This window comes from Oncorhynchus clarkii, chromosome 15 (genome assembly GCF_045791955.1).
Source record: "Oncorhynchus clarkii lewisi isolate Uvic-CL-2024 chromosome 15, UVic_Ocla_1.0, whole genome shotgun sequence".
Taxonomy (NCBI): Eukaryota; Metazoa; Chordata; class Actinopteri; order Salmoniformes; family Salmonidae; genus Oncorhynchus; species Oncorhynchus clarkii.
In genome coordinates, this window is record NC_092161.1 from 24,229,502 (window position 1) to 24,255,262 (window position 25,761).

Sequence of the window (25,761 nt, forward strand, 5' to 3'; positions counted from 1 at the left end):
GTCCATGGTGCTGATCGAGCGCAGCGGAGATTTCGCACCAATCTGTGACTTCTTGGTCAAAAGCACTCAAAGGTGTCTGCATTTGAAGTTTAATGTTTATTGTGGCCTGATAGAAGCAGAATTCCATATAATTCCAATGCAAGAACCAAAATGAGTCCCCTGGGTAAAGCTACATCGCTATGTTTCATAGAAATAGATACATTCTATTATGGCTTTCTTGGTAGTCTATTGGTTTTCGTGGTTGTAATTCTTATTTACAATGACTGCCTACCCCGGCCAAACCCTCCCCCAAACCCTCCCCTAATCCAGACGACGCTGGGCCAATTGTGCGCCACCCTATGGGACTCCCGATCACGGCCGGTTGTGATACAGCCCGGGATCGAACTTGGGTCTGTAGTGATGCCTCTAGCACTGCGATGCAGTGCCTTAGTGTGCTGCGCCACTCTTTTTGCACCGTGCTCAGTGTTCTGTCACTCATGGGGTTCTGAGTGTTCTGTCACTCATGCCAAATCTAAGGGTAGCGCTCGAAAATGCAAGCCCCTTGGGTGCTGTCATAGTTACATTAGAAGTGTCAATCCAAGAAGGATCAAGGTCATTGGTCACGGATAAAACAACATCAAAATCACATTATATCTACAGTAGCTTTGATTGGACTGATACTTCCAAAATCAAGTCGATAGTTTACTGGCAAATCCTTTTTAATCCTTGTCATATGAAGAGAAATAATGAAGAGAAATTATAGATAAAACGTATCGGTGCTCATCGGCCATTATGCAACATGTTAGAAATCGCAAATTCAACAGTGAGTGGTTTGGAAGGAATCAGTGGCTAACTGCAAGCATTGCAAAAAAGTCACTAGCCTACTATTCAGTGGAGTGGGTGTGTGGTCCCAAATCTGGTTTTAAGGGTCTCTTTTCCAAGCTTAAAATGATAAACATTCAACATTGGCCATGTTGTCAATCTATTATGATTTCTGCCGCGCTCAAACTGGAACTGGGAAATCTAACTTCAGTTCAAGACCACTGGGAACTCAGAAAAAAAGAGCCCCCGACTGGGATAATACATTTTGAACGGTCAACCAACTCGGAATTGTAAGTCGGAAACGCTGGCCTCTTTCTAGAGCTACGACCTGAAGATTTTCACTGACGTCATCATGAATTGACCTTGTTTTTTTCAGCGTTCCCCGTTGTCTTGAAAGCACCATAAATCCAGAGAATGCCAGACTTTGATGACAAAGTTTGATGACAAAATCTGCCCATGAAGGACTGCTGCGCCACGTTCCTGTTCAAGTGATTACAGCACATGGTGAGTCCAAAAATATATTGTACGCTGCTGCATAAATTATGTAATATGCCAGGGAGATATGTATACTGTAGCTAAGAAAGTGATACTAAGTGTAGGTTGTGTAGTAAACTGTAAGTAGCCCATGTGCCTAACCCTAATAATTTGGTTTATTTTCCCCTCTTAATTTCGACCTACTGTTCTGACTTGGTGGTGCACATGTTGCCTATAACCTGGTTTAGAAAAATGTAATCATTGAATGTCGTAAGAGCTTCATTGTCTACTTATTTGCCCCCTTTATTTATTTTTACAGTTCTGACTTGGTGTACAGGGAGAACACTGTAAGTAACGGCCCATGTTCTGAATTATGTCTCTGTACATACAAAAGTGCTGAAAAAAATAGTTATATTTACTAAATCCGTCCTTGCTCGCTCATTAATGTCTTAATCGAAATTACCGATTGCCTCTGTCACGACGTTGGCCTGGGGGTAGGTTTATGACAGTCATAAATACCTCTTTCCCCCTTTTTCCTCTCTTTACCCTGCTGATGTTACATTTGCAAATCCCTTGGTTAACATAGAGATTCTGGGAACATCAGAAGGTGGGGGGAAATTAACTATATTCTGGTAATCCGACCAATTGAACATATGCAGTGGTACTTCATGAATATGATATCAGTTCGGTTGTCACCTGAGACATTCTCATCAATGATAAGATGACATAAACTCTACAGTGGAAAGTCTACACATCAGAGTTATCGGATTCACATGGAATTGTTGTTCAATTTAAATTAGTCGTGATGGGATGAAATGTGATTTTAGCTTCTAAAATGTGAGATTTGGGTTTTCATAAGGTTAGGGCTCTGCTCAATCAGTGGCGCGCCCCTGTGAAGGGACATGGGCAATACAACTTTTCAAACACGCCCTCCTCTCCCTTCCTATTTAAAGCCTTGACGAAAATATAACCTCCTATTCCGAGGATGTGAGGACGACGGTCCGATGTCAGAATGGTTCAGATAATAACTACAGAACGAAGCCAACATCAGTGCAAGCTTTGGTTGCGAATGGTATGAACTTTGAACTCTTATTCACTACAGAAGTGATACCTCCTAGACGTTGAGTTAGCAACAGCAGCTGCAAATGAGAGTTAGGAAGAAACAGACAGAGTATCCCGTCTATCACGCAACAACATTTCTACAACGTATCCAATTGACCACCAGAGACATTCTTCAAAGGACAAAGGACTCGGTTTGGCAACACGGCTTTCCATCTACCACCAACCTACTGAAGCGCAGCTCAGAGTAAATATTTATTGCATTTTCCTTTTCCAAATGGGCAGTAATTTAGGATCCATAAGATACTGTATTTACAATAGCACAGCTTCTTTCTTTGTTACTCGGTCTTCCCGCTCTTTCACTCAAACCCAGCCCCTTTTCTTTTGTGCTACAAGCTGTCATATCTGTTTTCCTTTATGACGTAATTTGTAATCAAGTTATGATTAATTATGTGTATGTGTAATTATGTGTGATTAGTTAGGTATTTCGTAAATAAATAATTAAACCCAATTTTATAGCCCTTATCCGCTTGTCGTCCCCTTATGCCATAGTTTGTACATCTCAATTGTCATTAGAAACTACATTTGTTGAAGCAAGTCAGCCATATAAACTACGTTTTTTTTATGCAGGATATGTGGCTGAATGAACTGTTTTTCTGCCAGACAAGGCTCCGCTGATAGCCAGGTGTAACAGTGGTAAGGTGTTGGGACTAATGTTGGGACTGCTGTTTATGTAGGCCCTAACAGTTTGTGGGCACCGTTTGTCACCGTTATAGTGCAATGAATTTATTGTTCAGTGTTGTGTTGTGTTGTGTTGTGTTGCGTAGAGCTTTGCTGGCATGCATCCCCAACATTTTTTTGTTGTTTGCACCCACAAAATGTATATGCTAAAATCGCCACTTTTGTCAAGACATCTGTGCATGGCTGCATCTCACTGTAGCAGGCTGTATGTTTTGGTTATTTGCAACACCATTCACCTTTTGTTTACAGTGTTTGTTTTCTGTTAATGTAACTAGCCTAAATATAGATTGTGTCATGCCTTTATTGATTTCATATTTAGTTTACTAGGCCTACTTGGTAGTGCTGTTTTGTTGTTCGCATTCATTAATTCGCATTCATAGTTGTGTTGGTATTCTAAGCCAAACTGAATTACCCTATCTATCTTGTCTATATATTCATTATGAAAACGGCCTTGCTTTAGTGTGTAGGGTGATGTCCATTGTGCTGATACAATGCAGCCAAGACAGAGACAGGCTACAGATTTCGGCCAACCTGTCACTTCAAAAGCTCTCAATCATTGGTCTCTGAGTCTCAGCATTTGAACTTAATGTTTATTGTAATATAGCGTGATACACTTACATGCTGACCACTCCTCCCGCGTCACGTGCGCGAGCAAAGTAAATGTACACATACATGTTATTCAATTATTGCACCCACACTGCTCGCGCACGTCAACGAGCGTCTGCGTAGCCAGGCGCTAAAATAGATCTTGGTACTATTTGTGATGCTTAACGCGCTGCAAGTCCCATCTCTCCCATCTCCTCATTGGTTTTTAAGAGCATATACCCACATGGCTGATTGAAAGATGAACTGAGGTCCACACTGCAGTCCAGTTGGTGGTGGTAATGCACCTGTAACACGCTGACCACACCACCTACGTTACGTGCAAAATTAAGGTACACGTTAATCAATCATTGTCTCCACACTTCTCATGCACGGAGGGGATGGCTGCCGTTTTACGGGCTCCCAACCAACTGTGCTATTTTGTTTGTTTTTCGCATTGTTCTTAACTCATTTTGAACATAATGTTGCTGAACAGCGATTACTCACCTCAAACTGGATGAAGATTTTTTCTTTATAGAGTTAGGCGCGAAGGATATACTGCTTTGACAAGACAAGGCCAGAATCCCTGTCATCAGCGTGAAGAAAAGACGGAGGAAAATGGGGAGAGCAGGGTGCCTTGTAAGAATTTGCAGATGAGTAGGTAAACCACCACTTCCCTCCGTATTATTGGCCAACGTGCAATCCTTGGAAAACAAACTGGACGATCTATGATTAAGACTATCCTACCAACAGAACATTAAAAACTGTAACATCTTGTTTCACCGAGATGTGACTGAATGACGACACGGATAATATAGAGCTGGCTGGCTTCTCCGTGCATTGGCAGGACAGAGCAGCTACTTCTGGTAAGACCAGGGGCGAGTGACTTTTTGTCAATAACTGCTGGTGTGCAATGTCTAACATTAAAAGGTCTCGAGGTATTGCTCGCCTGATGATAAGCTGTAGACCACACTATCTACCAGAGAGTTCTAATCTATATTATTCGTAGCCGTGTATTTACCACCACAAAGACTGCACTCAATGAGCTGTATAAGGCCATAAGCAAACAAGAAAATACTCATCCAGAAGCGTTACTCCTAGTGGCTGGGGACTTTAATGTAGTCAAGCTTAAACAGTTCAACATTCACAAATCCACAGGGCCAGACGGATTACCAGGATGTGTACTCAAAGCATGCGCATACCATCCATGTCTTCACTGACATTTTCAACCTCTCCCTAACTGAGTCTGTAATACCTACATTTTTCAAACAGGCCACCATAGTCCCAGTGCCCAAGAAAGTGAAGGTAACCTGCCTAAATGATTACCGCCCTGTAGTACTCACGTAGGTAGCCATGAAGTGCTATGAAAGGTTGGTCATGACTCACATCAACACCATCATGCTGGAAACCCTAGACCCACTCCAATTCACATACCGCCCCAACAGATCCACCGATGACGCAATCTCAATTGCACTCCACACGGCCCCTTCCCACCTGGACAAAAACACCTACAGTGGGGGAACAAGTATTTGAGACACTGACGATTTTGCAGGTTTTCCTACTTACAAAGCATGTAGAGGTCTGTAATTTTTATCATAGGTACACTTCAACAAAAATCCAGAAAATCACATTGTATGATTTTTAAGTAATTATTTTGCATTTTTTGCATGACATAAGTGTTTGATCACCTACCAACCAGTAAGTATTCCGGCTCTCACAGACCTGTTAGTTTTTCTTTAAGAAGCCCTCCTGTTCTCCACTCGTTACCTGTATAAAAGACACCTGTCCACACACTGTCCACACAATCAAACAGACTCCAACCTCTCCACAATGGCCAAGACCAGAGAGCTGTGTAAGGACATCAGGGATAAAATTGTAGACCTGCACAAGGCTGGGATGGGCTACATGACAATAGGCAAGCAGCTTGGTGAGAAGGCAACAACTGTTGGCACAATTATTAGAAAATGGAAGAAGTTCAAGATGACGGTCAATCACCCTCGGTATGGGGCTCCATGCAAGATCTCACCTCGTGGGGCATCAATGATCACGAGGAAGGTGAGGGATCAGCCCAGACCGACACGGCAGGACCTGGTCAATGACCTGAAGAGAGCTGGGACCACAGTCTCAAAGAAAACCATTACTAGCACAATACACCGTCATGGATTAAAATCCTGCAGCCCACGCAAGGTCCCCCTGCTCAAGCCAGCGCATGTCCAGGCCCGTCTGAAGTTTGCCAATGACCACCTGGATGATCCAGAGGAGGACTGGGAGAAGGTCATGTGGTCTGATGAGACAAAAATAAAGCTTTTTGGTCTAAACTCCACTCGCCGTGTTTGGAGGAAGAAGAAGGATGAGTACAACCCCAAGAACACCGTCCCAACCGGGAAGCATGGAGGTGGAAACATCATTCTTTGGGGATGCTTTTCTGCAAAGGGGACAGGACGACTGCACCGTGTAAAGGAAAGAATAAATGGGGCCATGTATCGTGAGATTTTGAGTGAAAACCTCCTTCCATCAGCAAGGGCATTGAAGATGAAATGTGGCTGGGTCTTTCAGCATGACAATGATCCCAAACACACAGCCCGGGCAACGAAGGAGTGGCTTCGTAAGAAGCATCTCAAGGTTCTGGAGTGGCTTAGCCAGTCTCCAGACCTGAACACAATAGAAAAGCTTTTGGAGGGAGCTGAAAGTCTGTATTGCCCAGTGACAGCACCGAAACCTGAAGGATCTGGAGAAGGTCTGTATGGAGGAGTGGCCAAAATCCCTGCTGCAGTGTGTGCAAACCTGGTCAAGAACTACAGTAAATGTATGATCTCTGTAATTGCAAACAAAGGTTTCTGTACCAAATATTAAGTTCTGCTTTTCTGATGCATCAAATACTTATGTTATGCAATAAAATGCAAATTAATTACTTAAAAATCATACAATGTGATTTTCTGGATTTTTGTTTTAGATTCCGTCTCTCACAGTTGAAGTGTACCTATGATCAAAATTACAGACCTCTACATGCTTTGTAAGTAGGAAAACCTGCAAAATCGTCAGTGTATCAAGTACTTGTTCTCCCCACTGTACATACAGTGGGGCAAAAAAGTATTTAGTCAGCCAACAATTGTGCAAGTTCTCCCACTTAAAAAGATGAGAGAGGGCTGTAATTGTCATCATAGGTACACTTCAACTATGACAGAAAAATCCAGAAAATCACATTGTAGGATTGTTAATGAATTTATTTGCAAATTATGGTGGAAAATAAGTATTTAACAAGAAATCTTGCTTGTTTGTAGGTGACCAAATACTTATTTTCCACCACAATTTGCAAATAAATTCATTAAAAATCCTACAATGTGATTGTTTGATTTTTTTTCTCCTTTTGTCTGTCATAGTTGAAGTGTACCTATGATGAAAATTACAGGCCTCTCTCATCTTTTTAAGTTGGAGAACTTGCACAATTGGTGGCTGACTAAATACTTTTTTGCCCCACTGTACATATGAGATGAGTAATGTAGGGTATGTAAACATTATGTGAAGTGGCATTGTTTGAAGTGGCTAGCGATACATGTATTACATCAAGATGGCAAGATGCAGTAGATGGTATAGAGTACAGTATATACATATGAGATGAGTAATGTTGGGTATCTAAACATATTATATGAAGTGGCATTGTTTAAAGTGTCTAGTGATACATTTTTTACATACATTTTTCCATTATTAAAGTGGCTGGAGTTGAGTCCGTATGTTGGCAGCAGCCACTCAATGTTAGTGGTGGCTGTTTAACAGTCTGATGGCCTTGAGATAGAATCTGTTTTTCAGTCTCTCGGTCCCTGCTTAGATGCACCTGTACTGACCTTGCCTTCTGGATGATAGCGGGGTGAACAGGCAGTGGCTCGGGTGGTTGCGTGCATGGCCACGCAGTCGTGGGTGAACAGAGAATACAGGAGAGGGCTCAGAACGCACCCTTGTGGGGCCCCAGTGTTGAGGATCAGCGGGGTGGAGATGTTGTTACCTACCCTCACCACCTGGGGGCCGCCCATCAGGAAGTCCAGTACCCAGTTGCACAGGACGGGGTCGAGACCCGGGGTCTCGAGCTTGATGACGAGTTTGGAGGGTACTAGGGTGTTAAATGCAGAGCTGTAGTCGATGAACAGCATTCTCACATAGGTATTCCTGCAGTGTGGTTGCGATTGCGTCGTCTGTGGACCTATTGGGGCGGAGAGCAACTTGGAGTGGGTCTAGGGTGTCAGGTAGGGTGGAGGTGATATGGTCCTTGACTAGTCTCTCAAAGCACTTCATGATGACGGAAGTGAGTGCTACGGGGCGGAAGTCGTTTAGCTCAGTTACCTTAGCTTTCTTGGGAACAGGAACAATGGTGGCCCTCTTGAAGCATGCGGGAACAGGAGTGGGATAAGGATTGATTGAATATGTCCATAAACACACCAGCCAGCTGGTCTGCGCATGCTCTGAGGATGCGGCTGGGGATGCAGTCTGGGCCTGCAGCCTTGCGAGGGTTAACACGTTTAAATGTTATACTCACGTTGTGAAGGAGAGTCCGCAGGTTTTGGTAGCGGGCCGTGTCAGTGGCACTGTATTGTCCTCAAAGTGAGCAAAGAAGTTGTTTAGTCTGTCTGGGAGCAAGACATCCTGGTCCGCGACGGGGCTGGTTTTCTTTTTGTAATCCGTGATTGACTGTAGACCCTGCCACATACCTCTTGTGTCTGAGCCGTTGAATTGCGACTCTACTTTGTCTCTATACTGACGCTTAGCTTGTTTGATTGCCTTGCGGAGGGAATAGCTACACTGTTTATTTTCGGTCATGTTTCCGGTCACCTTGCCCTGGTTAAAAGCAGTGGTTTGCGCTTTCATTTTCGCGTGAATGCTGCCATCAATCCACAGTTTTTGGTTTGGGAATGTTTTAATAGTTGCTGTGGGTATGACATCGCCGATGCACTTGCTAATAAACTCGCTCACCGAATCAGAGTATTCGTCAATGTTGTTGTTGACGCAATGCGGAACATATCCCAATCCACATGATCGAAGCAAACTTGAAGCGTGGAATCAGATTGGTCGGACTAGCGTTGAACAGACCTGAGCGCGGGAGCTTCCTGTTTTAGTTTCTGTCTATAGGCAGGGAGCAACAAAATGGAGTCGTGGTCAGCTTTTCTGAAAGGAGGGCGGGGGAGGTCCTTATATGCGTTGCAGAAGTTAGAATAACAATGATCCAGGGTTTTGCCAGCCCTGGTAGCACAATCGATATGCTGATACAATTTAGGGAGTCTTGTTTTCAGATTAGCCTTGTTAAAACCCCCAGCTACATTGAATGTCGCCTCAGGATATGTGGTTTCCAGATTACATAGAGTCAAATAAAGTTCGTTCAGGGCCATCAATGTGTCTGCTTGGGGGGGAATATATGCGGCTGTGATTATAACCGAAGAGAATTCTCTTGGTAGATAATGCGGTCGACATTTGTGAGGAATTCTAAGTCAGGTGAACAAAAGGACTTGAGTTCCTGTATGTTGTTATGATCACACCATGTCTCGTTAATCATAAGGCATACCCCCCCCCGCCCATCTTCTTACCAGAAAGATGCTTGTTTCTGTCGGCGCGATGCGTGAAGAAACCAGTTGGCTGTACCGACTCCGATAGCGTGTCTTGAGTGAGCCATGTTTCCGTGAAGCAAAGAACGTTACAGTCTCTTATGTCTCTCTGGAATGCTGTCCTTGCTCGGATTTCATCAACCTTGTTGTCAAGAGACTGGACATTGGCGAGTAGTATGCTCGCGAGCGGTGCGCGATGTGCCCATCTCTGGAGCCTGACCAGAAGACCGCTTCGTCTTCCCCTTTTACGGCGTCGTTGTTTTGGTTCGCCGGCTGGGATCCGATCCATTGTCCTGGGTGGTGGGCAAAACAGAGGATCCGCTTCGGGAAAGTCGTATTCCTGATCGTAATGATGGTGAGTTAACGTTGCTCTTATATCCAATAGTTACTCCCGACTGTATGAAATAAAACCTAAGATTACCTGGGTTACCAATGTAAGAAATAACACGTAAAAAAAAAATACTGCATAGTTTCCCAGGAACGCGAAGCGAGGCGGCCATCTCTGTCGGCGCCGGAAGTGCCCGGAAGTGCCGTTTGTCATTGACGAACTATTGGCACAACAGTTAAGGGTCAAACTAATCCCTTTAAATCCTCCCTTTAGGATTAATGCGCTGGACGGACATCTCGGAACTGGTCTTGTGACTCGCATGACTGAAAGTATCACCCTTCAGATTGGCCTCCTTCACTCTGAAGTCATTCAGTTAATGGTTTTGTCTTCACCTAAAGAATCCCTAATCCTCGGTCACCCCTGGCTAAGCATTCACGAGCCCTGCCATCTCCTGGTGGAGAGGGGAACTGCTGTCATGGTCTCTAGCCTGTTTTAAGGACTGCTTCAGTCTACTCTGTCAAGCCACCTCTATAGAAGGATCAGAGTCTGCCATTCCAACCCACATCGTACCTGTATATGACCAGTTCCTGATTTTCCTCAACAAGAAAAAGTCCATTCAACCTCTTCATCGCCAGGAGGACTGCGGAATCGAACTCCTTCCTGGGGCATCGCCCCCTACGGGTCAGATCTACCCCTTGTCCATCCCATAGAATGAGGCTATGGACATCTATATAGAAGAGGCTCTCGACATGGGATTCATCCGTCCATCCACGTCTCCGGCTGCATCCAATTTATTTTTTTGTAAAAAAAAAGATGGTAGTCTCCGTCCCTGCATAGATTACCGACCTCTCAATGACCTTACCATCAATAATTAATTCCCTCTTCCTCTGATTCTGGCCGCACTAGAACATGTTGGACAGGCTAACCTGTCCTCGAAACTGGACCTACGTAGTGCTTACAACCTGGTCCGTATCCGAAGTGGAGATGAGTGGAAGACGGCGTTCATCACCACTAGGGGCCACTAGGAATACACAGTTATGCCCTACGGTCTCACCAATGCTCCCGCATTCTTCCAGTCCTTCATGAATTAAGTTTTCCAGGACATGATCAACCAGTTCCTCATTGTGTACATTGACGATATCTTGATCTACTCTCCCTCCCTTGCAGAGCACGTACAGCATGTGCAACAGGTCCTCCAATGGCTACAGGACCACCATCTTTATGTCAAGGCTAAGCATAGCGCCTTTCACGTTACTACGGTAACCTTCCTAGGGTTCGTGCTGACACCAGGAGGGGTCAACATGGACAAAGGCAAAGTCGCGGCGGTGCTTAACTTCTTATGTGCAGGTGGGACGGCAGCGTCCCAACATCCCAACATCCGGTGAAATTGCAGAGCGCGAAATTCAAACTACAGATTTATAAATATTTAACTTTTAATTAAATCACAAGTGTAATACATCAAAATAAAGCCTAACATCTTGTTAATCCAGCCGCTGTGTTTGATTTCAAAAAGGCTTTACGGCGAAAGCACACCATGCGATTATCTGAAAAACCATGAAAAACATATTTCAACCTGGCAGGTGCGACACAAACGTCAGAAATAGCGATATAATAAATGCCTTACCTTTGATGATCTTCTTCTGTTGGCACTCCAAAAGGTCCCAGTTACATCACAAATGGTCATTTTGTTCGATAATGTCCTTCTTTAGATCCATAAAAACTCAGTTTAGCTGGCGCGCTTCAGTCAATAATCCACCCAGTTTCCCTCCATCAAATGCATAAAAGATGAATCCCAAACGTTACTAATAAACTTTTCCAAACAAGTCAAACAACATTTATAATCAAACCTTAGGTACCCTAATACGTAAATAAACAATCAAATTTAAGACGGAGAATCGTTATTGTCTTTACCGGAGGAAAATACCAAAGAACGCACTGTCATTCACGCGCTTGGAAACACTACAGCCAAAATGGGAGCCACGTAGAAAAACTACAATTTCTGGATCATTTTTCCAAAAACCAGCCTGAAACTCTTTCTAAAGACTGTTGACATCTAGTGGAAGCCCTAGGAACTGCAATCTGGGAGGACTTTGCCTTATAATAAAAGTGACAGCCATTGAAAATAGTGGTAGGCTGAATTTTTTGGGGGGGATGGTTTGTCCTCAGGGTTTTGCCTGCCATATCAGTTATGTTATACTCACATACATTATTTTAACAGTTTTAGAAACGTTAGAGTGTTTTCTATCTAAATAAACCATCTACTATTATATGCATATGCTAGCTTCTAGGCCTAAGTAACAGGCAGTTTACTTTGGGCATGCTTTTCATCCGGACGTGAAAATACTGCCCCCTACCCAAGAGAGGTTAACTGGCCCAAACCTACCACCGTAAAGGAACTACATTTCCTAGGATTCTCCAACTACTATCGCCGGTTCATCCGAAACGGGAGCAGCGCAACCGCTCCTCTCTCAGCTCTCACCAGTCAAAAAAGCCATACCCTCCAATGGACCGACACCGCCCTTACTGCATTTGAGACCTTGAAACGCCTCTTCACCTCTGCACCCATCGTTAGGCAGCCAGATACTACCCTTCCTTTTGTTCTGGAGGTGTATGCATCCGAGGTCGGCGTGTCATTCTCTCTCAGCGGGTCGGGACACCTCTCAAATTACACCCATGTGGCTTCTTTTCCAAGAAACTGTCACCCGCTGAGAGGAACTATGATGTTGGGAACCGAGAGCTCCTCGCCATTAAGCTGGCTATCGAAGAGTGGCGCCACTGGTTAGAGGGAGCTCATCACCCATTCCTTGTCCTTACCGACTACCGCAATTTGGAGTGCTTAAGAAGTGCTAAGAAGCTCAACCCCAGACAGGCTCGCTGGGCACTCTTCTTCACCCGCTTCAACTTTCAACTCTGCCCGGCAAAAAAACTGTGACGTCTGATTCCCGTCTTATCCCGTCTATTTGACGCCCCTTCCTCTAACCCAGCTCCCGAGCACATCCTGCCTCCGTCTTGTGTCGTGGGACCCATACAGTGGGAAATCCAAGCAGCCATCCAAGAGGACAGAGCGAGCAGGTTTGGGAGACCGCACATCGGCACCTCCCTAATGCTTCCCTCTCCCAGAAACGGTTTGCTGACCGGCGTCACCGACCTACTCCACTCTTCCACCCTGGGCAACGTGTGTGGCTCTCTACCCGGGACATCCGGCTTCGTGACCCCTGCAAAAAGTTCAGTCCCCGCTTCATTGTTCTCTTCAAAATAACATGCCGCATCAATCCTGTCACCTACCATCTCCAGTTGCCCCACCATTACCGGATCTCCTCATCCTTCCATGTGTCCATTCTCAAGCCTGTGAGGTACAGCCCTCTCCATCCTCATGTGGCACACCCCCTCCATTTGACGTTGACAGTGCACCGGCTTATTCCGTCCGAGCCCTCCTTGACTCCAAGCAGCCTGGTGGTCGCATCCACTACCTGGTGGATTTGGAGGGGTACGGACCCGAAGAACGGTCCAGGGTCCCCGCCCATGGACATCCTTGACGCAGCCATGATCCTGGCTTTCCACCGTAACCGTCCTGACCACCCAGCTCCATGCCCCCGGGGGAGGTCCCCGCTCAGCTTCCTAGGCCGTCAAGAGCCGCCCGTGGAGGGGGGGTACTGTAACGTCTGCTTCCAACTCACACCCTCAAACACGTTGATCCCCTGAATGCAGCTCACTCTCCAGATTCCAATCACCTGAATTCTAATCACCTGTTCACACACATATGTCATTATCACACACTTTAGTTCAGTTCTTTGCACCCCATCACTGTGAGGTATTGTTTGTTTTGTGACACACGTCTTTCAGAGTTCTGTTTTTCCTGTGATTTCACACTTTGTTTAGTCACTTTGCCAATTACCTCGACTAACCTGCACCCCCGCACATTGACTCGGTACCAGTACCCCCTGTATATAGCCTTGTCTATAACAAGGCTATATACAGGGGGTACTGGTACCGAGTCAATGTAATTATATGTAATTATATTATGTTACTTATTTTTTATTTTTTTTTCACTTTAGTATATTTAGTCAATATTTTCTTAACTCAATGTCTTGAACTGCATTGTTGGTTAAGGGCATTTCACGGTAAGTAAGCATTTCACGGTAAGGTCTACCTACACCTGTTGTATTCGGCGCATGTGACAAATGAAATTTGATTTAATTTCAACAAGCGTCTACGTAGCCAGGCGCTAAAATAGGTTCTATTTGTAACGCTTGATGCACTGCAAGTCCCGCCTCTCCCATCTCCTCATTGGTGTTTAGGAGCATATACCCACGTGGGTTATTGAAAGATGAACTGAGGTCCACACTCCAGTCCAGTTGGTGGTGGTAATGCACCTTCAAGTGGTTTCCAATCGCCATATAAAGTTCAAAGAAGAAGAAGTCTGAAGGAGTAGATATTACTAGAAACAAACTTGGTTTACCTTTAATCTGTGGATTAATTGTCGGAGTAGAGGACCTTATGCATTTCAGGTAAAATAACAACCCAATGTTTATAGCCCAGGACAAATTAGCTAGCTAAATTGCCATAAATGTTTAATGCTTTTCGACCTGTCCCCAAATGAATATAGTTGGTTCAGAGTTTGTTTTGATATTTCAACATGCGTGTCCTGATCGAGTCTGGTGTGGGTGGACAAAATTATCATTTGCGCAATGGCGAACGCAGACACATGCCCGGTGTATTCCGTTTGTAAGCACAATTCAATATAATTCGAATGCAAGAACCCCCCAAAATTGTGCCCCCTCACCGATTTCAAGTCACTTTTTTAATCAAATTTTGTATTTATGTAACCTTTATTTAACTCTGCAAGTCAGTTAAGAACAAATTCTTATTTACAATGATGGCCTACTAAAAGGCAAACGGCCTCCTCCTGCGGGGATGGGGGCTGGGATAAAAAAAATATCACGACAAGAGTGACAACACAACACTACATAAAGAGAGACCTAAGGATGCAACACATGACAACACAGCACGGTAGCAACACAACGTGATGACAACATGGTAGCAACACAACATGGTAGCAGCACAAAACATGGTACAAACGTTATTGCTCAAAGACAACAGCACAAAAGGGCAATTAGGTAGAGACAACAATACATCACGCGAAGCCGCCACAACTGTCAGTAAGAGTGTCTATGATTGAGTCTTTGAATGAAGAGATTGAGATAACTGTCCAGTTTGAGTGTTTGAAAAGTTGAGCAACCCAGGGACATGTGTGCTTTGGGGACCTTTAACAGAATGTGACTGACAGAATGAGTGTTGTATGTGGAGGATGAGGGCTGCAGTAGATATCTCAGATAGTCGGGAGTGACTTTATCCTGCTGATTTCAACATGTGATAACATGAAACTACACGTGACAACATGTGAGTACGTGAAAACATGATCTCATGAAAACATGGGGATGCAACATTTCTACTTGATACCATAAAACTACACGTTACAGCATTAAGCACATGTGAAAACCCTGTGTCAAATGTCATTGAGAATATTATAATTGACATGAATTCAATCAGTCATGGTCTCCTGCATGTTTGTTTAGTTCCCAGTTTGTTCCAGGGACATCCCCATTTCACATGAGAAAACATGTTTTTGGAACACTTCACATTTGACATTTTACAAAAAAACGGGGTAAACTAGAAAAATTGGGGAAATCCCACACCTGAAAAAAAATAATAATAACAGAAGTAGCCCCATTGGACCATCGTGGAAATGTTTTAGTGAAATATAATATTATTTATATAGCATTTAGCATATGCTTTTTCCCAAAGCGACTTAGTCATGCGTAGATATATTTTTACGTATGGTTGGTCCTGGGAATCGACCCAATATCCTGGCATTGCAATGCTCTACCAAGATGCATGACAGGTTTCTAAATGCTTTGTGAAGCCTCAATTTAATATGATTTATAAGGCCTTTATTAAGGGGTGCTTATGCCACCCTTTATAAAGCACATTTTTATGTGATATTTGACCTAGTGGGTTATGTCACATTTGACATTGGTGATAATGTCACACCGTTATTAACCCTTTATAAACGTGACATACGATTATAGATGATTTGTAACGCATTTATGTAGCGTTTATGAAGGCTTTAGGAAGCCTTTATAAGCTGCAGTGTTCACGTTTTTACATGTGAAATGCCACGTGAAGTGTTCCAAAACCACGTCTTCACATGTAACATTTGTTCCGAAACCAATTGAAATTTCCACATGTGAAATCATGTGGGTTTTCCATATGGGTTATTACGATAGTAAGTTATTGGATTTTTTTAGAGGCTAGTGTCCTTCAGAAAGTATTCATTTCCTTCAGCCTTCCTTTCAGCCTGAATTCAAAAAGGATTTACAAATGAAATCTCACCCATCTACACACAATACCCCATAATGACAAAGTGAAAACATATTTATAGAACTTGTTGCACATTTATCAAAAATGAAAATATCTCATTTGCGTAGTTATTCACACCCCTGAGTCAATACATGTTAGAATCACCTTTGGCAGTGATTACAGCTGTGAGTCTTTCTGGGTAAGTCTTTAAGACCTTTGAACACCTGGATGGTACAATAGCTGCACATTATTATTTTTCAAATTCTTCAAGCTCTGTCAAATTGGTTGTTAGACAGCCATTTCCAAGTCTTGCAATAGATTTCCATGCGGATTTAAGTCAAAACTGTAACTAGGCCAATCAGGAACATTCAACATCATCTTGGTAAGAAACTCTAGGTTATTGTCCTGTTAAAAGGTACATTTGTCTCCCAGTGTCTGTTGGAAAGCATACTGAACCAGGTTTTTTTTCACACTGAGTGAGTCCATGCAACTTATTATGTGACTTATTTAGGCTTGCCATAACAAAGGGGTTGAATACTTACTGACTGAAGACATTTCAGCTTTTCATGTTTTATAAATATGTCAACCTTTCTGAAAACATCATTCCACTTTGACATTATGGGGTATTATGTGTAGGCCAGTGACACAAAATCAATTTAAATTCAGGCTTAACACAACAAAATGTGGAAAAAGTCACGGGTTGTGAATACATTCTGAAGGCACTGTAACTGAATTGGTTATGAGAATCACCCAGCTGAACAACAAGTCATTTGTGGTTGTTAACCACTGTATGTTGGTTTACTGTACATTGTAATTGTCTGTGACACAAGTTGGTCATTCATTGGATGTCTTGGCATCATTAGGCAATGAGCAAGTCTTCAGTTCGATATTCCTCTTAACCTATTTCTTGCTGCAGTACATTGTCCTGTATAAGAGCATCACTCGCTAGATATATTCCCCCCTTCAGAGTTAACACCCTGCTGTAGACCACGCCAGCCATATTTCCCGGATTTGGGGGTCTGCACCCCTCTCGAAGTCCATCCCTGGCCACAACATCACAAGACACGCCTTGAGTCAGTACCACTCCGGCTTTCATCTGTCAGTGCAGCAGGACACACATTCAACTATGAAGGAATCTGAGACAGCTTCATTGCCCTCATCGAGGTTCCCCCGCAACAGACGGTACGTGTAGCCAGACCCAGGAAAAGGATACTGATGAGCTAGCCGTCTCATTAGTTTCTGACCCCCGGGAAATTCACAGGTGGAACAAATCAACAGCAGCTTCCAACAACAAGTTCCACTCAACATTTATGTTTGTGGATGCTTCCTAGAGCCCTCTCCGGTCATTATGCACAAATGAACACAAACAACTCAGAGTAAATTAAACCAATGAGGGTTTTAATTAAGTGCTGAAATACGGATATTGCCACAAGGCCATAAGGGATTGAATTATCCAGATGTGCCAATGTGCAAATATTGAGTGAGGACAACTGACACATTTGATGTCTTTTTGAGATGAATATCGGTTTTACTATGAAAATCTGCAACATTCAGCTTTACTTAATTCATTGGTTTTTGTTTATATCTCTGCATTGAGAAATCAGCTATTTTCAATGATTTTCTTGTTAGAATAGACCTATGTAATTATTACCAACTTCCAGGGACATATTATGGCGTATTCGAGCAACAGTCTGCTAGCATAAACCAGGAAAGGGCCAAATTAATCTTTAAGCTTTCAACAGAAAAATCTGCTCTATTGATGAATTCTGCACTATTTATCCAAAATAAATATATTATGGTTATTGGTTACATTGGTTGTTTTTCCCATAAAGAGATATAGGTCTTCTGATTTGAGGCATAATCAATGGCAGTCCCACATGGTCCGACTTGTTGTGCTGTTGTCAAGAGACAGAGCAAACTTCTCAAACTGAAGATGTGAGATCAATGGTCTAGTTCAAATCAAGTGGATTGTAGTCTGTTGGTCTAAAGTGTACTGGGCAATGTGAGAATTATGTCTGCAAGTTGTAAGACATCTTAAAGCCGACCTGATCAAACAATCACCATGAAATGAGCCAAACATTTTGAAAGAACAGAATTGTGTTCTATAGTGCAGCTCAGAGTAAACATTGTGAACGCACGCTCTAGCTTAAGTGAGCTAGCTATAACCAGCTTTCTAGCGAACCAGATCCACCTCATTTACTGCTTGCGAACATTGTCAGTTAAGGTTATCCAGCTAGCTAGCAAGCTAATGGAATTGGTTGGATGAAACTGTCTCGTTTGTCAGTCTTTCGGTAAGGATTGACATGTTGAATCTTATAGCAGGCTGGCTGAGTTCTAAAGCTAGGGAGTTCAGCTCAATCAATCTTTGTTCTACAACTGTCTCATGGTATCTATTTGAACCATCATTTATGCATTCAACTTCTTCTGCCAAATATTCTACGTAAACTGAAGTATTATCAAGGTCATATCCATTGACGGTTTTGTAATCACTTAAAATGAGGACTAAGACATAGTCACATAATTGTTTCTTGAAAGCCCTTTCTAAATAAAGGTTAAATAAAAGTAAAATAAGGTAGCGGGTTTGTTTTTGTTTGTGGGTGCATTTTGATGTTTCTTTCCATTAGATTCATCAAAGTGGCTGTTCCGCTAAGGCCCGGAAATAAATGAATTAAGAGATCATTTTGAATGCTGACTGTGATGTATAGCACAGTAAGTAGAGATCACAGGTGGCCGCACATTTGAAACATGAAACTTCAGCTCTGTGAATGTGTTGTTTTGTGTCCACATCTGTTGTTCTGGAACTTCTGTGCTTGTTCTTCTTTCATGTTCTCCTTGTAGCTGATATTGTGCTTCAGATGAAAGAGGAGACAAAATGAGATTCTGACTCTGTGTGATCTATCTCAAGCCGGCATATGAAAGCATGTGTTGTAGGCATTAAAGAAAGGCTGTGAAAGTCAATGTTTTTTTTATGGTATGTAGCTTTTCGCAAGATACTTTTTTTTTGTTTTTCTAAATCTTTATGAAGTTTGCAATAGGTTACAATTGATTTTCTTTCTTGAAGAACTTTTAATTTTATATCTGCTGATTCTGGTTTTGAATCCTGTTTTTCATCCATTTGTCTAAGCTGTGACTTGTGCAAAGGGGACAAGTAGCTGAGATTCAAAGACAACAGTAACAGTCAGTGGCGAAGCACTAAGAAGTAGACTTTAACATTAACATTAATGATACTAGAACTTCATGTTGCTCCCAACAAGACGTGAGAGTGAAGTCTGATAAACTGGATGATTATGTACAGTGCACACAGTGGAGCCACTGGTTGTTCTGCAGTCAGCAACTTATACACTGTGCACCTTACAACTAAATAGAGACATTGCATGCAGGATGTTAAAAGTGCTTCCAACTGTGTTGTGATGCTCCACTTGATGGAATCAACACAAAATGGGGAAATCCTTCAGGCATGTTAATCCCAAAGTGTTTGTGGCATCTCATGGTTCAAAGAAAAATCTGCAACAAGGGCACAGTCACTGAGACTATTACCAATACTCTCCAAACACTTAAACTAAAAGCGTTTCTTTAAACATTTCATGCATAATTCATTGTTTTGTACCAGCGCCATAGTTCTTCCCCAATGCAAAGTTGCCCTCTTTCATGTAAGTTTGATGTGGGTGTCTCCATTTCAAAACAACTGTCTTCATAGTGTTACTAGCAATGAGCACCGTACGCATTTAAGTAAACAATTGACATGGGGAAAAGCTAAATGAAACAAGTAGACTATTTTATCAGCTGTTTCGAGTGCATGAAAAGAAACATCGCCCGAGAATCCCCAAAAGAAATCACTAAAACGCTAAATAGCACTGTGTTTTGTATTGGTTAGGCTTAAAAGCCTGTGCAATGGCACTGGAGGAGAAATTATTATGCATGCTGCCCTCAGCTCTCTGTCTACCAGCTATCAATATTCACTCTGTCAACTCTGTCGCTGCTAAACTTCAGGCTAGGCCATTTTACCCAGTGAAAACAGCCCTTCAGACATTGCACCTTCTGTAGACAGTTCCTATTATGGTAAAATAAATACAGAACATTTCGATGAAACATGGTCTTCAGTTCATTCAAGTAAAATTAATATTTCCATATCATGTTAGCAAAGCTGTCTTGGTCATCTTCAACACAAGGGCATTGTACTGAGTCAAGCATTTTAACAACACATATTTTCCCTGTTTCAGCGTAACTGGCTAGGTAAACTGCAGTGTGTCTCCAGTAGCAAGCATCTTCATTCATGTCCTAGCCATACAGTCAAAAACAGTTGCACCTATCTACTCATCCATGTACTGTCAATGAATACCATATTTTCCCTGTGTTCCCACAGTATGATTCACCACTCTAGTTCTTCCCCGCCAGTTCAGGATGAGAAGTCTGCTCTTCAGGGAGCTTCCTCTATCCCATGACAGAAAGGCCTGACATCGCACCACAGAAAAGCCTGACCCGTCATTATTCAGCTTGCCTGATGGCTTACTACAAAGACATCCTCTCTCTGATGCTACAGGGGTTCACTGCACTTTCTCTGCAGCCAGAACCCAAAATACCCTCCGAAGTTTTTATAGTAAGAGTTCCCTTCCTAAAAAAAACACACCCACATTGATGAAAGCATATTGGGACGTTTCATCTCATAGTGCCAAAGACGAGATGAAGCCAAGATTGGTGCCTCTCTAGAGTGAGAAGGGTGTTTTATTTTTTCTCCAGCCAGCACCAATCTGATGAACGTCAAAACCATAGATCTATCTGCTTGTTTTTCCTTCCTTTGAGTTGTTCTGCGCATACTCACTTTGAAGGTGGGGAATTCTTACTTCTTCTGAATATTGATATTGTGCGGTGAATAAAGGAGTCATGTGACAGTGATTATAGGGCACAACAGGTGCCGCGCGACACACGGTCGCCAATGCTTTATTGTCTTCATCACATTGGAACATACAGAACTGTTACACATTTTTTTTAATCCTCTGCATTTTGAGGATGTAAACATTGATCGTGAGAATTAAAGTGTTTTTTGAGAATGAACTATTACAAGCATAATCTTGGTTACCCAGAAGTAAAATTTGTACAAAGTCGCCATTTACATGTGAATTTATCCAGAAGAGATTATTACAAGCATGACTTACAGGAGCGTAATGCTACCTTACAGCGCAGCAAGTGCTAATAATTACAGATAATGACCGTCTATAATTGATCTATTAGCTAGAAACACTTCTCCTTCCCTATCTCTCATTCTCATTCGTGGAATCCTAGATGAATGGTATACTAGTTCTGGTCTTTCTTGGAAACCTCCTTCTTGCTCGGGTCCCAGGAAGCCTCTTGCTTGTCTGTGAAACGCTGGCAGGGTGGATAACCTTTACAGCTCTGTCATAAATGCCAAAGAGAGAGCAATAAAGGTCAGACACTATGCCAGATACACTAACCTGCCTGTCTTTTGAATAGACACCAGTACTCCCCCTATACCTTCTGCCTAAGTTCATCCAAGCAGGTCCGGGTAGAAATTGCCCCCTTAGGCACAGAACAGATCTAGGATCAGCTTACACACTCCAAATCCAAAGGGGACGTACAGGGGCAACTTCATCCTCCTCCATTCAAGCACCCAATAATAGGATTCCACCATGAGGAAGCTATGACGAGGTCCTCTAAGGAGCAATGCTTTGTTCTTCATCAGTATCCCTTGATAATAAGAGCCTGTTAGACTGTACAATACAAATTTGTAGACACCCGCTACAGTACAGTAGATATCTTAGGCCAGTTGGTTACAAACCTCTCCTCGGTGGACCCCCAGATGTTTCACAATTGCTGTTGTAGTCCTGAGCAAATTTATCAAGGTCTTGATAATTAGTTGACAAGTTGAGTCAGATGTGCTAGCTCTAAATAGATCAAATACATGGAACAGCTGGGTGTCCCTGTCTTAGGTAGGCCACACACAAGTACGAGGATTGCCATACTTATTGCCATTACATAGTGTTACTCTGGACTACTTACTTACAGTAAATGTGGCCCGCTTAGAGCTGTAACTTCACAAAGGGGTATCAATTATTCAGCTAAAATGTTTAGCTAGCCCGCCACTTTTATTTAGGGGTGTTCACCAGACACTTTTATGTCAAAGGCCTAGAGTTATGATGATAATGATTGCACAATTCATAGGAAGATCCTTGAAAATATACATGTTAGATCTGGGGGGATATTGAACGTGGGACATCAAAGGGGTGCTCCATTGAAGGTGAATGCGCTCGCCGCATTAAATAATACAGCAATAACGATCCAACTTTAATGGAACTTCAGTCGTCGGAGACTAATTTGTGATTCAAGATTCTTGGTGTGGAGCCTTAAATCACCCCCCCCCCCAAAAAAAAAATTGCTATCAGTTAATGCTCAGAATGCAGGAGAAATGTCCAGATAGGCCTAGATTGTCAAGTGGAAGGGCAAAGTATTATGACATTCAAACTATTTTAATGTCCTCCTCTCTGAGATAAATTAAGCTCATCAAAGCGAAAGTTTTATAGACGCATAACTTTTTACCCTCTAAAATTGAAAATATTTGATCCTATACATGAAAGACAGAAGAAAGAACAGGGTCGCCATACTTATCGCTTACAAGGGAATTCATAAATCTTATGAAGTCATGAAATCCTCCCTCTTAATATCCAGAAGACTTCTGCTAATGAGTGACCGTGCATCTAATGCTACACCCAAATAGATGTACAACATATGGACTGTATAAGGAACATGAACTCTTGACCATAAATGTAGACTTAATGTAGTAGATCTTAGGGCTATCTTAGACCTGACCAGACAGCTCCTGGCCCTAAGATTACATTCTAATAAGATACCAAATGTCAATAGCAAAGTTTTTTTTTTAAATACATAAAAACATGCATAAATGCAACAACAAAAAAACTGTTGAAATCATTCATTAATCTCCTTGTTTGAGCTGAGTCTACGGTACCTTTGCCTCAATGAAACGTACAGATACAGGCAAACGCAATATTGGCAATTACGAATTGCTGAAATGATTGACCCACACTTTTGAAATGTCCTCACTGTATTCTATCTCGTCAAAGCTTTGAGCAGTTATACATTCATGACAGTGGCTCTCCATGGCTTCCATGTAAGAACAAAATACAAAAACAGGAAGTATTTTATGGCATTTGTATGAACTACTTGACGGCTGCTTTTGTCCAATTGTGACATTTCATACATGACTACAATTGCAGCACCACTATAGGCTTTGGTAAAGTCTTCATTGTGAAGTCCTTTTACCAGAATTCAAGGTACAGTTCCACCACACTTATCCTTACATCAATAGCTCCAAAAGGGTCAGTGTCACAGTATGTATTTTTGTGTCTTTTAAACAATTTTATGTAACATCCATTGTGAGATATGTTCAACTCAACCAACCCTGTGCTCTTTCATTCCAGATTACATCTATTAACCAGGGTCTGAGTTCGGACCATTCGTTCAAATGTAATTCCTCTGAGCCTCGAATGGCTCCGGAGCTATAATAATTCAAGATGAAGTCGAGTTGAGGGAGCGCTGACAGGTAAGCTGTATATGTAGTTGTTTGAAGATCTTATCTGCAGCGAGGCATGGAATGATGGTGCGGTTATCAGGGGATGAGCAGCAAACATTTCTTCCATGTTACAGTGAGATTTATGCTCTTGCAACATTCCAAATATGATGATATGTGCCAGTACACATCATGCTGCATTTGATTCATATCTCTGGGCCATGCCTTTTTTTTGTGTGATTCACACTTTGTTTCTTATTACATTTCCCCATGTAGTTTAGCCAGGGCATTTAAAATTAATTCATGAGGAGGGTTAGATAATGTGTGCACAAGGAAAAATGCATCCATTTTCCTGTGTTTACTCTGAGCGGTAAAAGGATATATTGAGACTCCTGCTGAGCAAACGCCAGAGCAGGGCATAAATTAAGGAAGTGAAGAAGAGAAGGAGCCAGAGATACGCTGAGACTGTCACCTTAAAAGACGACGTGTGGCACATACTGATGCCAGGCCCGGTGCTCACTCTGGCAGGAATGATCCATGCCATGCTGCTGGGGCTCACAGGGGCAGAACGGGCGACTGATGAGGTTACCCACTGAGGCAATTATGCTATGGAAATCGTGCTACAACGTTAAGTAGTAAAATATGATCAGGTCTGTTGAAATATGCCGCGGCGGTAAGCCCAAGGTCTGGGTTTTGGAGTAATGGGCGAGCAAGAGAAGCGGCTTATTCCCTGGTGAGAGAGAAAAGTCGATAAATGTTTGATCATAGAGCGCGGTAGTTCATCCCCCTCCGGCAGCACGTGGTATTAGTCAATGTTATCTATGGCAGTGTCTATTCATGTTATTTGTAACCTGTGTTCGCTTTTTCTGCAGGGGTTGCAGCCCTCATCAAAATGTGACCACCAACATACATTGTATGATTTAATCTTCCCACCTGGTTAGTCCTTTTCTCTGTGATTCCCCTCAATCACTACAATGAGCACCGGAAAATATACTGAAACTGATGCTTTATCAGAGGAACATGTGTCCTCAAGTATCATGTGCACCAACAGGACTATTATATATTAAATGATTTAAAACAAATAAATGGGTTCTACCATTGACTGACAGTGCATGCTGGCGCAAGTCATAGCAGAGCTTATGAAGTTTGGGTCTCCCTTCACATCTATGTAGCAGCCTGGATTTGGAAACGAAGTGATGCACTGCTTCATTAGGGGAAGCATATAAAGCCGCTCCAAGTGTACCCGCAATGAAACATCAGGCTAAAGAATAATTTGTCTTAATGCTAATGACTTCCCCTTCTGGTGAGCAACTAAAACAGAATCTAATATTCTCTCTATTCTCTCTATCATTGCTATCGGAAGTATTTAAAAAAAAATCTTTGCTTTGCCTAACTCCTTCCCAAATGCAAAGCATATATCCACTGATGATGGACCTCTACTAATTACAGCTTCATGCCACAGTTCCGACCTGATCCCGACGTTTCACTGTGTCTATCGCTGTGGGATAAAAGCCAAGTGGAGACGACACACAAGGCCTACTGAAATACAAGGCACAAGGCCTACTGCTATTTCCCCCCGACGCAAAGGGGAAAATAGCACCATCAAGCCTTATGTGCATTTTTAAATGAGTTGTACTACCTTATCTGAGTAAGCACTCACATTACTAGAATTGAAGAGGGCATATGAAAAGGATTGCAATATATGACAGATAAATGGGGCCTTTTATTTACTATGAAATTGTACAAGGGTCTCTTGTAGCATAGATGGGACACGTAAAATTGAACTCCCGATCTTCAGATATGCTTGACAACTCCAGGTCTCTCACTGCTGGGATTAATTAAACCTTTTGCCTGGCATCAGGGATAGCATCGACAATTTTAATGACTTGTATACACAGTGTGTTCTAGCATCTAGGACTGCCTCAGACGCAGAGGTAGATTATTTCTCCCATCAGGTTCATCTCAAGCATACTACAGCCTTCAAATGACTGTGGATGCCACACAAACCCAGCATCTAACTTGGCAAATATGCCATATTTTACCATGTTCCAACATGAATTATGTATTGATCATGGTTAATTGTGCGCTACGAGCTACGCTCCAGTTCATTACACAGAGGCAAAGGGTCAGTTTTAATGTAATTAAAGTTGGATCAGAGCTAAGAGAACAGAGGCCATAACAAGCTTTCTCTGTCTGTTCTTTCATTGCTGCTCCATATGCACAAGGGTAGGTATTTTCAGTACATTTTCATCATATTTCATAACCCCATCATCCCCATATTAGTATTG